Source organism: Macaca thibetana, chromosome 6 (assembly GCF_024542745.1).
Source record: "Macaca thibetana thibetana isolate TM-01 chromosome 6, ASM2454274v1, whole genome shotgun sequence".
Lineage (NCBI taxonomy): Eukaryota > Metazoa > Chordata > Mammalia > Primates > Cercopithecidae > Macaca > Macaca thibetana.
In genome coordinates, this window is record NC_065583.1 from 87,162,555 (window position 1) to 87,176,478 (window position 13,924).

At 35.0% G+C, this 13,924-nt stretch overlaps 1 protein-coding gene and 1 long non-coding RNA gene across 11 annotated transcripts in view; one reads left to right on the forward strand and one right to left on the reverse strand.

Annotated features, from left to right (window-relative positions):
- Positions 1 to 13,924, forward strand: part of KIAA0825 (KIAA0825 ortholog) — a 475,219-nt gene that overhangs the window by 265,271 nt on the left and 196,024 nt on the right. The window lies entirely within an intron of this gene.
- The window catches only part of LOC126956967 (uncharacterized), a 246,048-nt gene continuing 236,938 nt past the window's right edge, over positions 4,815 to 13,924 (reverse strand). Inside the window, exons 5-6 of the long non-coding RNA XR_007726619.1 lie at positions 10,231 to 10,350; positions 4,815 to 6,287 (exon numbers count right to left, since the gene is read on the reverse strand). This is a non-coding gene — a long non-coding RNA (uncharacterized LOC126956967). The remainder of the gene's footprint in view (positions 6,288 to 10,230; positions 10,351 to 13,924) is intronic.

Here is a 13,924-nt window from a genome sequence, read left to right on the forward strand (position 1 = left end):
CATAAAAATTTGTATTCATCTTTATTTTTTATTTGATTTTTTTCTTATGCTTGTTTATTCTCTTTTATTCTAAAAACCTTTTCTCCTGCACTACATGAAAGGCTTGAGGATGGAATTTGCCTCTGCCAAAGTTTTATCAGTTGGGGAAAAACCACTTTTAACATGTATGTTAGCTTGAGTTTTACCACTCAGAAGGATTTCATTCATAAGGAAATGTCTGTAGATGCGTTTTAATGGAAGGACTGTATTGTCATTTATTTTTTTTTTAACTAAAAGAAATTCTCTACTTCAAGTTACCTGTGTGGTTCTTTGTCTTTCTCTTTCTTTCAAGCTCTCTAAGGATTCAACATTGTTGCATGTTTACTTTTTTAAAATTTGGTACATCACAGCTGGGCACGGTGGCTCACGCCTGTAATCCCAGCATTGTGGGAGGCCAAGGCTGGTGGATCACGAGGTCAGGAGATTGAGACCATACTGGTCAACATGGTGAAACCCCATCTATACTGAAAATACAAACATTAGCTGGGCACAGTGGTGTGCGCCTGTAGTCCCAGCTATTCAGGAGGCTGAGGCAGGAGAATCTGTTGAACCCAGGAGGCAGAGGTTGCAGTGAGCCAAGATCACACCATTGTACTCCAGCCTGGGCGACAGAGCAAGACTCCGTCTCAAAAAAACAAAACAAAACAAAAATTGGTACATCACTAAAGAAATCAAGTTAAACCTTAAGTTTGATGTGTGGTTTTGTCTGGAGTCCCATGACAAAATGAAATTTTCAAATGAATATGTATTTCATGTTTTAAGGATGATTTCAGTGAATAGTAAAATATATGTGATGGCCTTAAATAAGTCATATTTCCAGATCTTCTGTAACTCCTGCAGTAACTTGTAGTTTTGCTTTTTGCACAACTGGAAGCTAATACCTAAGACCAAATGATTTATATATTGTTTTCTCACTGAAGGTGCATCTTATTAATTTGTACAACATTGAATAAGTACATTGGTGCTCATCAAGCAGAGGAAATAGAATTAAGCATGGTGCAATGATAAATTATGTGGGTTTTCTAGGACCTCGCCCCTCAGAGCTTCTTCCATCGGAAAGGCAGAATCTTGGGCCCCACCCAAGACCTACTGAATGAAAATCTGCTTCCCAGCCAGATACTCAAGTGATTCATGTGCATATTAAGGTTTGAGAAGCACTGAGTTAAAGTGAGTTGGACAATTCTTTTCTCTTACTAGTTTTCACCTGCTATTTAAATCTCATCCCAGCAAATACCATTATAATGAAAGTCCAGTTGTAACAAACATACCCAAACCATATTTCTCTAGATACTTTAAGCAATATCATATACAATGAACACCAACTTGACAATAGTATTAAAATACTCTAATACAATTGTTTGAGGTGAGATTTGATCTCTTAAATGCAACTAAGTGAACCTTAAATATAAAGTCAATGATATTATACCAAATCATCTATTTAGTAAGTCTACATATATGACCCTAGTGTAGGAAAAGACAGAGTGTACAAAAAATCATAAGTCATAATCTTTTCATAAAAAAACTTACAAATCATATTTTTGAGAACTAAGCTCTGAATTTTTATCTTGCCCAAATTCCTATCTAACGGGTCTGGGGAGTCATGACCTACAAACCATAAATTCTCATCAGATGGGTTTTATTTAACCCTGTATATCGTGACTTACTTTCCAATCTCACTCAGCATAACATTACATGACAAAGAAGAAAATAAAAATATTTTACCCCCAAACATGTTTCTTTGCTGTATTTTGAAAAGGCCCTGCAAAGCCGTCCTTTGTGGGAGGGTAGGGAGAGGGGAGGGAGATTTGCATCTGTAAAGAATCTCTGTTAACATAGCTAGATCTTTTTCTTCCAGGCTCTCCCAATCCTGAAGAGATTAACAGAGAGCCTAGCACTTCTTAAAGGTTTGAATAGGAAACATTTGTCATCCATTGTCTCTAAAGGCAGCCACTATGAGACAGCAAAAGAACCTTGGTCTCCACAATTTTTTATCTTAATGTGAACATTTCCTTTCAATTAATCCCAGGTCTTTAGACAAACTCAACCCATTGTCAACCAGAAAATGTTTAAATTTACCCATAGCATGGAAGCCTACCTCCGCCCCCACTTCCAATTGTCCACCTTTCTGGACCAAACCAATGTATTTCTCACATGTATTTGATTGATGTCTCATGCCTCCCTAAAACATATGAAACCAAGCTGCACCCCAACCACCTTGGGCACATGTTCTCAGGACCTCCTGAGGGCTGTGTCATGGGCCATGGTCACCTATATTTGGCTCAGATTAAATCTCTTCAAATATTTTACAGAGTTTGACTCTTTTCGTCGAGATTTTTATACACTATAAGACAGTTTGATTATGAAGCTCTAAAATTCTTACATGACCTCAATTTATTTTTTCATATTTTAAGATTGAAAAAGACAGAAACATTCTTCAAAATAGCAGGACCTGACAATGTCCCTTTTGAAGTTTATTACCTGAATTAAATGTTTTCCTTCATAGGCTATTATGATTACAACATAAGCTAAATAAAATGTCAGGTTTTCTTATTTTTTTTTCAAGTTATTTCTCTGTCCCTTGGAAGAAATACAAACAAATATTTAGGCTAAATAGACTCTGGAGCATCAAAAAGGAGATAGAAATCACAATTTATACCCTTAAGGAAGTAGTCATACCTTAATTCACATTCCTTGTCAATCTCTGTTTTGCTAAAATACTATTAAATTATATATAATAAATTTCATAAAATATTATGATTACTAATCCCTATTGACCTTAAATCTATATTGAAACACTACTTTAAGGAAATGTTGGAGAGAGGATGGGAGATTATAAGAAATTAATAGGAAGTTTATTTGTGGCCCACTTAATGGTAGCTAAATAAAATTGAACAAAGTCTGGTATTTCTACAATGTTGTATATAGCCAACGTTCTCCTGGGAATTCTTGGTAGGAAAATATCAAGCCGATTTACTCTAGGTGAGTACTTGCACAGAGAAAGCCCTCAATAACTACTTGTGTTGATTTGAAAACAACTGGAAGAGCAGTAGCAATACAGGAACTTAACAGAAAGGGAATGGAAAGAATGAACACTGTACATTAGAATTTGCTGAATTACTAAAAATTATATCGCATCTGCAATTCTTACTTAACTGACTAAATTTGTTGGAGAACAGTAAATAATACTATGTAATAGATTAGAAAGTAAATAATAAAATAATGATAGAGGTTAAAAGATATATATTTGGAACTTTGCATTTACATATGGTATTCTGTGCTCATATTAGTCTCAAAATATTTGATTATAGTATCCTCATCAGTGTCCGCCCACTCCCCCGACCATTTTGATGTACATCAGTGCATAACTTTTAGCAACTATTCTCCTGTTGTCAAAGACTAGAAGAAAGAGCTATCATTTCATAGCCTTATTTCAGGTAGAATATATAACTGAATTATCAGCTTCATTTTGATGGAAATATGTATAAAAAGATGTTGTCACTGAAATCATCAAAAAATATGCCTTGAAGTGAATCTAATGGCCATTTATTTTTTATCTATATTGTTAGTGGTAAATAATTTTCAGTTATGTTTTAACTTAGTAATTATATACCCCCCAAAATAATATGGAAATGTTCCCTTTAATTGTCATAATAAAAACTCTGACACCTATATTTAAATACATCTAGACTCTTTCCAGGAAAGTGTTAACGAAATTAACAGTAAAAAGGTATCATGAATTCTACTGGGATAATTACATGGGTAGTTTAACAGAAAATTTGGATTAAACTGGAAGCATTTCTATGATACACAGTAAAACCTCTGTAAATGGTATGTAGAAAATGGAAGACTTCATATTGTCTTTTGGATGCAAAGATAATCTTTAAAAATGTTAAGTAGAAGTAGTTGTTAAAAGGTAAATTTTTGCTTTCATTATTCTAATAGTTTTTTTAAAAAAATAGCTAATTGTTGTTTCATGGCTTTATTGTCCTTTTGCACTTTTTTTTTGACAATGTTTCCTGTATGATTTTTATTTATTTTATTTTATTTTTATTTTTCCATAAGTTATTGGGGTACAGGTGGTATTTGGTTACATGAGTCAGTTCTTTAGTGGTGATTTGTGAGATTTTGGTGCACGCATCACCCAAGCAGTATGCACACTGCACCATATTTGTAGTCTTGTATCCCTCACCCCTTCCCACTTTTTCCCCCATGTCCCCAAAGTCCATTGCATTATTCTTATGCCTTTGCATCCTCATAGCTTAGCTCCAAATATCACGGAGAACATATGATGTTTGGTTTTCTATTCCTGAGTTACTTCACTTAGAATAATAGTCTCCAATCTCATCCAGGTCACTGCAAATGCTGTTAATTCATTCCTTTTTATGGCTGCATAGTATTTCATCATATGTGTGTGTGTGTATATATATATACACACACACTACAGTTTCTTTATCCACTCGTTGATTGACGGGCATTTGGGTTGGTTCCATGATTTTGCAATTGTGAATTTGCTGCTATAAACATGCATGTGCAAATATCTTTTTTGAATAATGACGTTTTTCCCTCTGGGCAGATATACAGTAGTGGGATTCCTGGATCAAATGGTACTCCTACTTTTAGTTCTTTAAGGAATCTCCACACTGTTTTCCATAACAGCTGTACTAGTTTACATTCCCACCAGCAGTGTAGAAGTGTTCCCTGTTCACTGCATCCATGCCAGTATCTACTGCTTTTTGATTTTTTGATTACAGTCATTCTTGCAGGAGTGAGGTGGAATCGCATTGTGGTTTTGATTTGTATTTGCCTGATCGTTAGTGATGTTGAGTATTTTCTCATATGTTTGTTGGCCATTTATAGATCTTCTTTTGAGGATTGTTCTATTTATATCCTTAGCCCGCTTTTTGATGGGATTGTTTGTTTTGTTCTTGCTGATTTGTTTGAGTTCTTTGTAGATTCTGGATATGAGTCCTTTGTCAGAGGTAAAGATTGTGAAGATTTTCTCCCACTCTGTGGGTTGTCTGTTTGCCAACTGTTTCTTTTGCCATGCAAAAGCTCTTTTGTTTAATTAAGTCACAACTATTTATCTTTGTCTTTATTGCATTTGCTTTTGGGTTCTTGGTCATGAAATCCTTGCCTAAGCCAATATCCAGAAGAGTTTTTTCCAGTGTTATCATCTAGAATTTGTATAGTCTCAGATCTTAGGTTTATGTGATTAATCCATCTTGAGTTGATTTTTGTATAAGGTGAGAGGTGAGAATCCAGTTTCATTCTCCTACATGTGGCTAGCCAGTTATCCCAGCACCATTTATTGAAAAGGGTGTCCTTTCCCCACTTTATGTTTTTGTTTGCTTTGTTGAAGATCAGTTGTTTATAAGTATTTGGCTTTATTTCTGGGTTCTTTATTCTGTTCCATTGGTCTACATGCCTATTTTAGTATTAGTACCATGCTGTTTTGGTGACTATGGCCTTCTAGTATAGTTTGAAATCAGGTAGTGTGATGCCTCTAAATTCGTTCTTTTTGGTTAGTCATGCTTTGGCTATGCAGGCTCTTTTATGGTTCCATGTGAATTTTAGAATTGTTTTTTCTAATTCTGTGAAGAATGATAGTGGTATTTTGATGGGGATTGCATTGAATTTGTATATTACTTTTGGCAGTATAGTCACGTTCACAAAATTGATTATACCCATCCATGAGCATGGGATGTCCTTCCATTTGTTTATGTCATCTATGATTTCTTTCAGCAGTGTTCCATAGTTTTCCTTGTAGAGGTCTTTCAACTCCTTGGTTAGGTGTATTCCTAAGTGTTTTTTGTTTGTTTGTTTGTTTTCCAGCTATTGTAAAAGGGGTTGAGTTCTTGATCTGATTCTCCACTTGGTCACTGTTGGTGTATGGAAGAGCTACTGATTTGTGTACATTAATCTTGTATCCAGAAACTTTGCTGAATTCTTTTATCAGTTCTAGGAGCTTTCTGGAGGAGTCCTTAGAGTTTTCAAGGTAAACAATCCTATCATCAGCAAACTAATGTGACAGTTTGACCTCCTCTTTACCAATTTGGATGCCCTTTATTTCTTTCTTGTCTGATTGCTCTGACTAGGACTTCCAGTACTATGTTGAAGAGGAGTGGTAAGAGTGGGCATCCTTCAGGAGGCTGAGGCAGTAAAATCACTTGAATTCAGGAGGCAGAGGTTGCAGTGAGCCAGGATCATGCAATTGCACTTCAGCCTGGGCAACAAGAGTGAGACTCCATCTAAAAAATAAAAATAAAAAATAAAAGAGTTGTCATCCTTCTCTTGTTCCAGTTCTCAGAGGGAATGCTTTCCACTTTTCTCCATTCAGTATTATGTTGGCTGTAGGTTTGCAATAGATGGCTTTTATTACATTAAGGTATGTCCCTTGTATGCTGATTTTGCTGAGAGTTTTAATCATAAAGGATGATGGATTTTGTCGAATGCTGTTTCTGCATCTATTACGATGATCATGTGATTTTTGTTTTTAATTCTGTATATGCTGTGTCACATTTATTGACTTTTGTATGTTAAACTATCCCTGCATCCTTGGTATGAAACCCACTTGATCATGGTGGATTATCTTTTTGATATGCTGTTGGATTCGGTTAGCTAATATTTTGTTAAAGATTTTAGCATCCATGTTCATCAAGGATATCGGTCTGTAGTTTTCTTTCTTTTATTTATTTATTTTTTTGAGACAGAGCCTCACTCTGTCACCCAGGCTGGAGTGCAATGGCATGATCTTGGCTCACTGCAACCTCCACTTCCTGGCTTCAGCGATTCTCCCACCTCAGCCTCCTAAGTAGCTGGGATTACAGGCATCCACCACCACACCTAGCTAATTTTTGTATTTTTAGTAGAGATGGAGTTTCCCCATGTTGGCCAGACTGGTCTTGAGCTCCTGACCTCAGGTGATCCACCCAACTCAGCCTCCCAAAGTGCTGGGATTCTAAAGGGAAGAAATAGAACCTAGTATGTTTAGAGCTTTTGTTATTCATCTGATAATATGCTGTATATTTATCCATAAACTTTTAATCTTGAAAATTGTTCTATAAAACATTTGTCATATTCTCAATTATAAAGATGAGAAAATAGTTTCAAAGAAAGAATTTTCAGTCTCATACACTTTACACATAGCCAAGTTGAGTTTCAAGTCCAAGGCTGACTGTTGACTCCAAAGCCACAAGCCCACATCCTTTTCAATACCGACTGCTTGCAAAATGCAAGTTGTAATGACATATGACATGGATATTTTTCTTTCTAGGAACATGTATGTAACACATATATGTTATTTTTAAAGATTTTATTGTGAATTATATCAAACAGTAGTGATACAAAACATAAATGCAAAGCTTTATAAAGTATCGTAAGGCAAACATTCATTTAAACACCACTGATAACCTATGCCCAGGAATAGAATATTGCCAGCACCCTTGAAGCTCCCCACCCTCACCACGCTCTTTATGAACGCCATCCTCTTCTTTCTCCCATAAGATTACTACTATGTTTACTTCTAATATTATAGTCCAGACTTTTTTTATGGTAAAATATACATAAAATGTACCATTTAACCATTTTAAACTGTATGGTTCAGTGGCATTAAGTATATTCACATTGTTGTATAATCATTACCACCATCCATCTTCAGAATTTTTCATCTTTTCAAACTGAAACTCTACCCATTATCAATAACTGTACCCGTTATTAATAACTCCCATTCCTCTTTTCTCCCGGCCCTAGCAACCACCACGCTACTTTCTGTCACTATGAATTTGACCACTCTAGGTACCCCATATAAGTGGAATCATACAATATTAATCCTTCTGTGACTGGCATATTTCTTTCAGCATGGTATCTTCAGGGTACATCCATGTTGTAGTACCTGCCAGGGCTTCCTTCCTTTTAAAGGTCAAACAATATTGCATTGTATGTATGCACCATGTTTGTTTATCTAGTTATCTATCAATGTACAACTTGTACAACTTGGGTTGCTTCTACCTTTGGTCTATTATGAAGAATATTGCCATGAACATGGATGTACAAATAGCTGTTTCAGTCCTTGCTCTCAGTTGTTTGGGGTATATACCTACAAACAGAATTGCTGGATTATTTGCTTCATTTTTTGAGGAACTACCATATTGTTTTCCATAGGAGCTGTACTATTTTACATTATCATTAACAGTGCACAAGTGTTCTAATTTCTCCATATCCTTGCCAGCAATTGTTACTTTTTGTGTTTTCATTGTAGATTTGTTCTTTTTGAAAACTGCATACATGAAATAATGCACATTTTCTTCTCATTCTGGCTTTTTTTTTTGCTCAGCTTGTGAGATTCATGCATGCAGTTGAATGTAGCTGAAGCTGTACATTTTTATTACTCTGTAGTAGTCCATGTATGACAACATCAATTTATTACTTACTCCACTGCTGATGGACATTTGGATTGTTCTAGTTCTTAGCTATTATGAATAATGCTGCTGGGAACATTCATATACACGAACGTTGGGGTATGTGTAGGCAATTTGTTTTTTATATACCTAGAAGTAGAATTGCTGGATCACATGTAGGCATATGTTCAACATTAGATTGTGCCAAGTTATTTTCCAAAGTTGTTGTACTAGTTTACATTTCCACCAGAAGTTTTTGAGTTCTCACTGCATCATATCCTTCCTACTGCAAATGTGGTTTTCTCCATTCTAATAATTACTGATGATGTTGAACATTTTTGTTTTTACATATTTATTGAGCATTTGGATAGTGTCTTTCATAAAATAGCCTCCTGCCCTTTTTTTCTATTGATTCTTTTGTCTTTATTGATTTGCATGAAAAAATATTGATAATGGGATGGATGGATAGGTAGATAGATAGAGGGACACAAACTTGTTGTTGCAAATGTCTTCTATTCCTTGCCTTTTCACTTTCCTTTTTGTTTTGAGATGCAGTCTCACTCTGAAGCTCAGGCTGGAGTGCAGTGGCGTGATCTCGGCTCACTGCAAACTCCGCCTCCCAGGTTCACGCCGTTCTCCTGCCTCAGCATACCGAGTAGCTGGGACTACAGGCACCTGCCACTAGGCCTGGCTAATTTTTTGTATTTTTAGTGGAGACAGGGTTTGACCCTGTTAGCCAGGATGGTCTCTGGATCTCCTGACCTCGTGATCCACCCGCCTGGGTCTCCCAAAGTGCTGGGATTATAGGCCTGAGCCACCGCGCCCAGTCTCCTTTTCACCGTCTTAATGACGTCTTTGGTAAATAGAAGTTTTTAATGTCAATGTAGTAAAGATTTATAAAACAACTTTCCTTTGTGGATAATGGTTCTTTTGCCCTTTCAAATAAACCTTTCCCTACCCCAAAGTCATTAAGATATTTTAAATTCGCTGTCAAGCTGGGCGCGGTGGCTCACACCTGTAATCCCAGCACTTTGGGAGGTCGAGACGGGTAGATCACCTAAGGTCAGGAGTTCAAGACCAGCCTGACCAACATGGAGAAACCCCGTCTCTATTAAAAATACAAAAAAATTAGCAGGGCATGGTGGCGCATGCCTGTAATCCCAGCTACCCAGGAGGCTGAGGCAGGAGAATCACTTGAACCCGGGAGGTGGAGGTTGCGGTGAGCCAAGATCTTGCCATTGCACTCCAGCCTGGGCAACAAGAGCGAAACTCTGTCTCAAAAAATATATAAATAAATAAATAAATAAATAAATAAATAAATAAATAAAATTACCTGTCAATAGATTCAAAAAAAGGTGGAAGGCTGCTGAGAATTTCATTGAATTTACATTATAAGTATAGATGAATTTGTAGACAATTGATACCTCCATAAGATATCAATTGATCTTGGCTTGGTCCTCCAAGCTATGAACATTGTATATTCCTCCATGGGTCTTTAATTTTCCTTACTGTTCTCTTGTTTTCTGCAAAGGTATGTTGTCCATCTTGCATTAATATTTATTTTTAAGTATCTGGTATACTCAATGCTATTATAAATGTTATGTATTTATAAGCTTTTGTTTTCTCTTTGTTGGTACACAGAAATCAAAAGATTGTTGATACTGAGTCTTTATTCAACTCATGTATTCTGGTAATTTTACTAGAACATTTTTGACATCTACTCAAATCATTTAATTGGAAGTAATACCTATTCATTTTTAATTATTAGAGCATTTTAATACGATTTTTTTCTTACCTTATTGCCTTGGTTAAGACCTTTAATACAGTATTAAATTGACATACACGGTGGTCATCATAAGCATCCTTCTGTCATCCTCATCTCGAAGAAAGCCTGCTTGAAATTCTTCCTAAATTTCTATAAATAATGAAACATCAGGGTAAACTTTTGGACAATTTTTGTTTTATAACTTCAACTCATTAACAATGATATGGTATACGGAGAGATTACATTTTATCTAAAACTACCTTCAGTTCTTACTTATCAAAGCCTCTGTGTCACTGACTTTTCTAAAAATCAAAATCCTTAAAATTGAATCCTCTGAATTTTAGACATCTCACCTGATATTTTGATACTGACTTCTAAATTTATATATGTGACATTATTCCTTTCATTTTACAACAACTGTTTAAAATGTGATTTGGTGTGTATTCTGTAGTAACTTCACAAATTCTTGTTAATTAATTTAACAGTATGTTATTTGAAAAAAAAGATACACTTGACTGTTTCAATATATTTTACTAGCTGTATCTCTATTACTAAAAAATAGTGAGACAATTTTGGTGCAGATCCCTCAGATGGTTCTTAATCTGAGATAAGGGAGTCTTTATTTCCCTCAGTATAGTATATATATTTTTGGTCACTCAAATGCCCCATTATTCCAGATTATTGAAATAAATAATTACAGCTGTCATTTTGGTTTAACGTGACAATGAAAATAACTGTAAGAGATAAATCTCTCTTTTTTTTTTATTTCACTAGATTGAAAAAGCAATCCATGTGCTTTTCATCGACCTCTCTTCACCTCTCTTAATCAAGACATTTCTGTCTAAAATAATGTTTGGAAAAGGACAGACCTAAAGAGAGCTGCATGAAAATGCTAACACATCTTCAGTTTCACTCTTTCACTCTTTCACTCTTTCAGTTTCACTCTTTCATCTTCAGTTTCACTCTTTCTAACACATCTTCAGTTTCACTCTTTATATCTTTCAATAATAGCCACACTGTTCCTTTGCTGTTATATGTGGACTCAGTCCTCCATCCTACCTCGAACCCTCATTGCTCTGACAAATGATCAATTCTGTGATTCAGATTCGTTGATATCAGCTAGGTGTACTCCGTGATAATGATGATGATGAATGATAATGAAAGACGTAGTAGTGATGATGATGCTGGGTAGCTAATTTGTAGAACCTTTGAATAGATGTGCCATCCCAGTGTAAAGTAGAAAGTGTGATGGTTTTGTTAGGCATCCGTTTTATAAGACGGTGGATTTTAGCAAGTTTTTATATGGGAATTTTAAACAAAGCTCTCTGTTTGATATGAAGAAATATGGCACTTCACGTATTTTTAACCTCTGCTTTCATAGTATATTAGAAGAAACATTTTTCATTTTTCTTTCTATAAACATTTATCTAATGATTAAAGTAGTATCATCTGTATTATTACACAGATATTATTTTGTTCTTGAAACTTTTACTTTTTGAAGCTGAATATTATCAACAGGCTTTCCTTTACCAACACAAAGAAACATCTTTGGGAGACAGAAAACCACACTAAAATTATCAGGGGCCCATCAGTGGATTTATGCTTAGAAAGAATGGAAGGTAAATATGTAGGTCTATGAAGACCGTGTTCTTTCTCCTACTGAATTAATACATCTCAGGCCTCTCCCCAGCACTACGTATGCATTGTTTGGGTGAATAATTGCATGATGTTAATTTTGCAAGCTATAAAATTTTATTATGTTTTACTTTTTCTCCACTACAACCTGATGCCATTAAGGAGCTCAACTGATGTTTATGCTTGATGTTCCAAGTTAGACAGGTGTAGCTTGCTGTGCTTTTTAAAGAGTAGCTAACATATGTATCATGTAACATATGTATCATGAGCTTTTTCACATAATGTCAGACTAATTAATGTATTATATTTCACTGCAACAGGATCACATTAGTCTTGGTAACTTAATCATTCAGACTGGCCTATTGTCTTCCACCATGAACTTAAAATGACATAAGTATACTTAGATGCATTGAATTGTGAAAAATATAAAATATGTATGAATATGAACATTTTAAATGTGAACCAAAATTTGTCTTCACTCATTTTGTATAAATAACTCAGGTAGCATAACCATTAAAATATGGTTCTTCCTCTGTATCCTTGTATTCTGTATCCAGGGATTCAATTAACCTCAGATTGAAAATATTCCCGCCCCCAAAAAATGGATGGTTTGTGTCTGTACTAGACATGCACTGACTTTTTTCAGGTCATTATTTCCTAAACAATACAGTGTAACAACTATTTTCATAGCATTTACATTGTATTAGGTATTATAAAAACTCTAGAGATTATTTAAAATACATGAGAGGATGTGTATAGATTAGAGCATCTGGAGCACCTATGCATTTTGGTATCCAAGAAGATCCTGGAACCAATCCCCCATGGATATCAAAAGACAACTGTATAGGTTAAAAACATACCATATGTTAACTCAACCAAACAGTTTATTTATGATATCCAGGAAAATATGAACAGTGTTTTTCAGTGCACATGGGAAAACTTCTAGACACTCTTTAAAAATGAATTCTTTTAAGAGGAATGCTTTCTTTAACACATAATTGAAGAAAGTAAGATTGGTACTTACAGAGTTCACTGATGAAAATGAGGATACATTTCAGATTGCTTTTTAAGTATATAAGGTAGGTTTAGTAATTTTAAATAAATAGTTGGCCTATTTTCTTAAAGAACAGGACAAGTCTTATGCTACCAAATTCAACTACCGTGCTAAATGAGATTCAATACATGTCCTAATTTCATAAGGTTTGTGTTTGGACACAAAAAATGTGGGCCAAACTGACTGAGCTGATGTATAATTATAAGTCTACATGAAAAATGCAATTACAAGTAGTTCCATGGAATTGGAAACTGTGCTTTCTCACATTGTCTCCCGAGTGCCTGGTGAGACATCAGGCTTGGTGGTGGTGGAGAAATATGTGTTGAATGAATGTATGAGAGGAAGCATTTAGAATAAAAATGCATTGATGCTACAGGAAATAAGACATAAGATATTCAATGCGGTTCACCACTGAGTTCTAAAAAACAATGTTTTTCTACTTTGATTTTTAAAAGAACCACAACCCCCAAGTCAATGAGAAAAAGCTTCTGTAAATCAGCCACTAAAGTCTTATTAAATCACAAATACCAAAGACGTAAAAATCTATCTACAATTTTTAGCAACTCAGCATACTAAAACTCATCTGGGGAGAAAATATTCATAGGAATTAAAGTGCTTTATTTATAAGAGGCACAATTAAGATGGATGCTCAGTCATTTTTAGTGATTAGTACACTACCCCCTAGTTAATAGAATCCTCTAGCTTTCCCCAGCAGATGAGGGTGAGCTACTGCATTTAGGAGAAAACAGTACCTGTCTACATCTACAAACAGCTTATTTGGCAGAGTGGGATAAAACAAGTTCAATTTTGGTATGTAAAAAAGCATTATTAATATTTTTAAGGAAGAAGAAAGAAATACATGAAAAAATGGTTACAAATATGTGTTACAGTATATGGTTTCATGTCTTTATATAAGGTAAATGTAACAATTTGAATAGTATTTATTTATTTAGTAATCTGTTAAAAATTAATGGGCCATTATAGTCTGTATTATTGTAACAGAGAAAAAGACTCTCCTATTTCAAATTTGTTCAG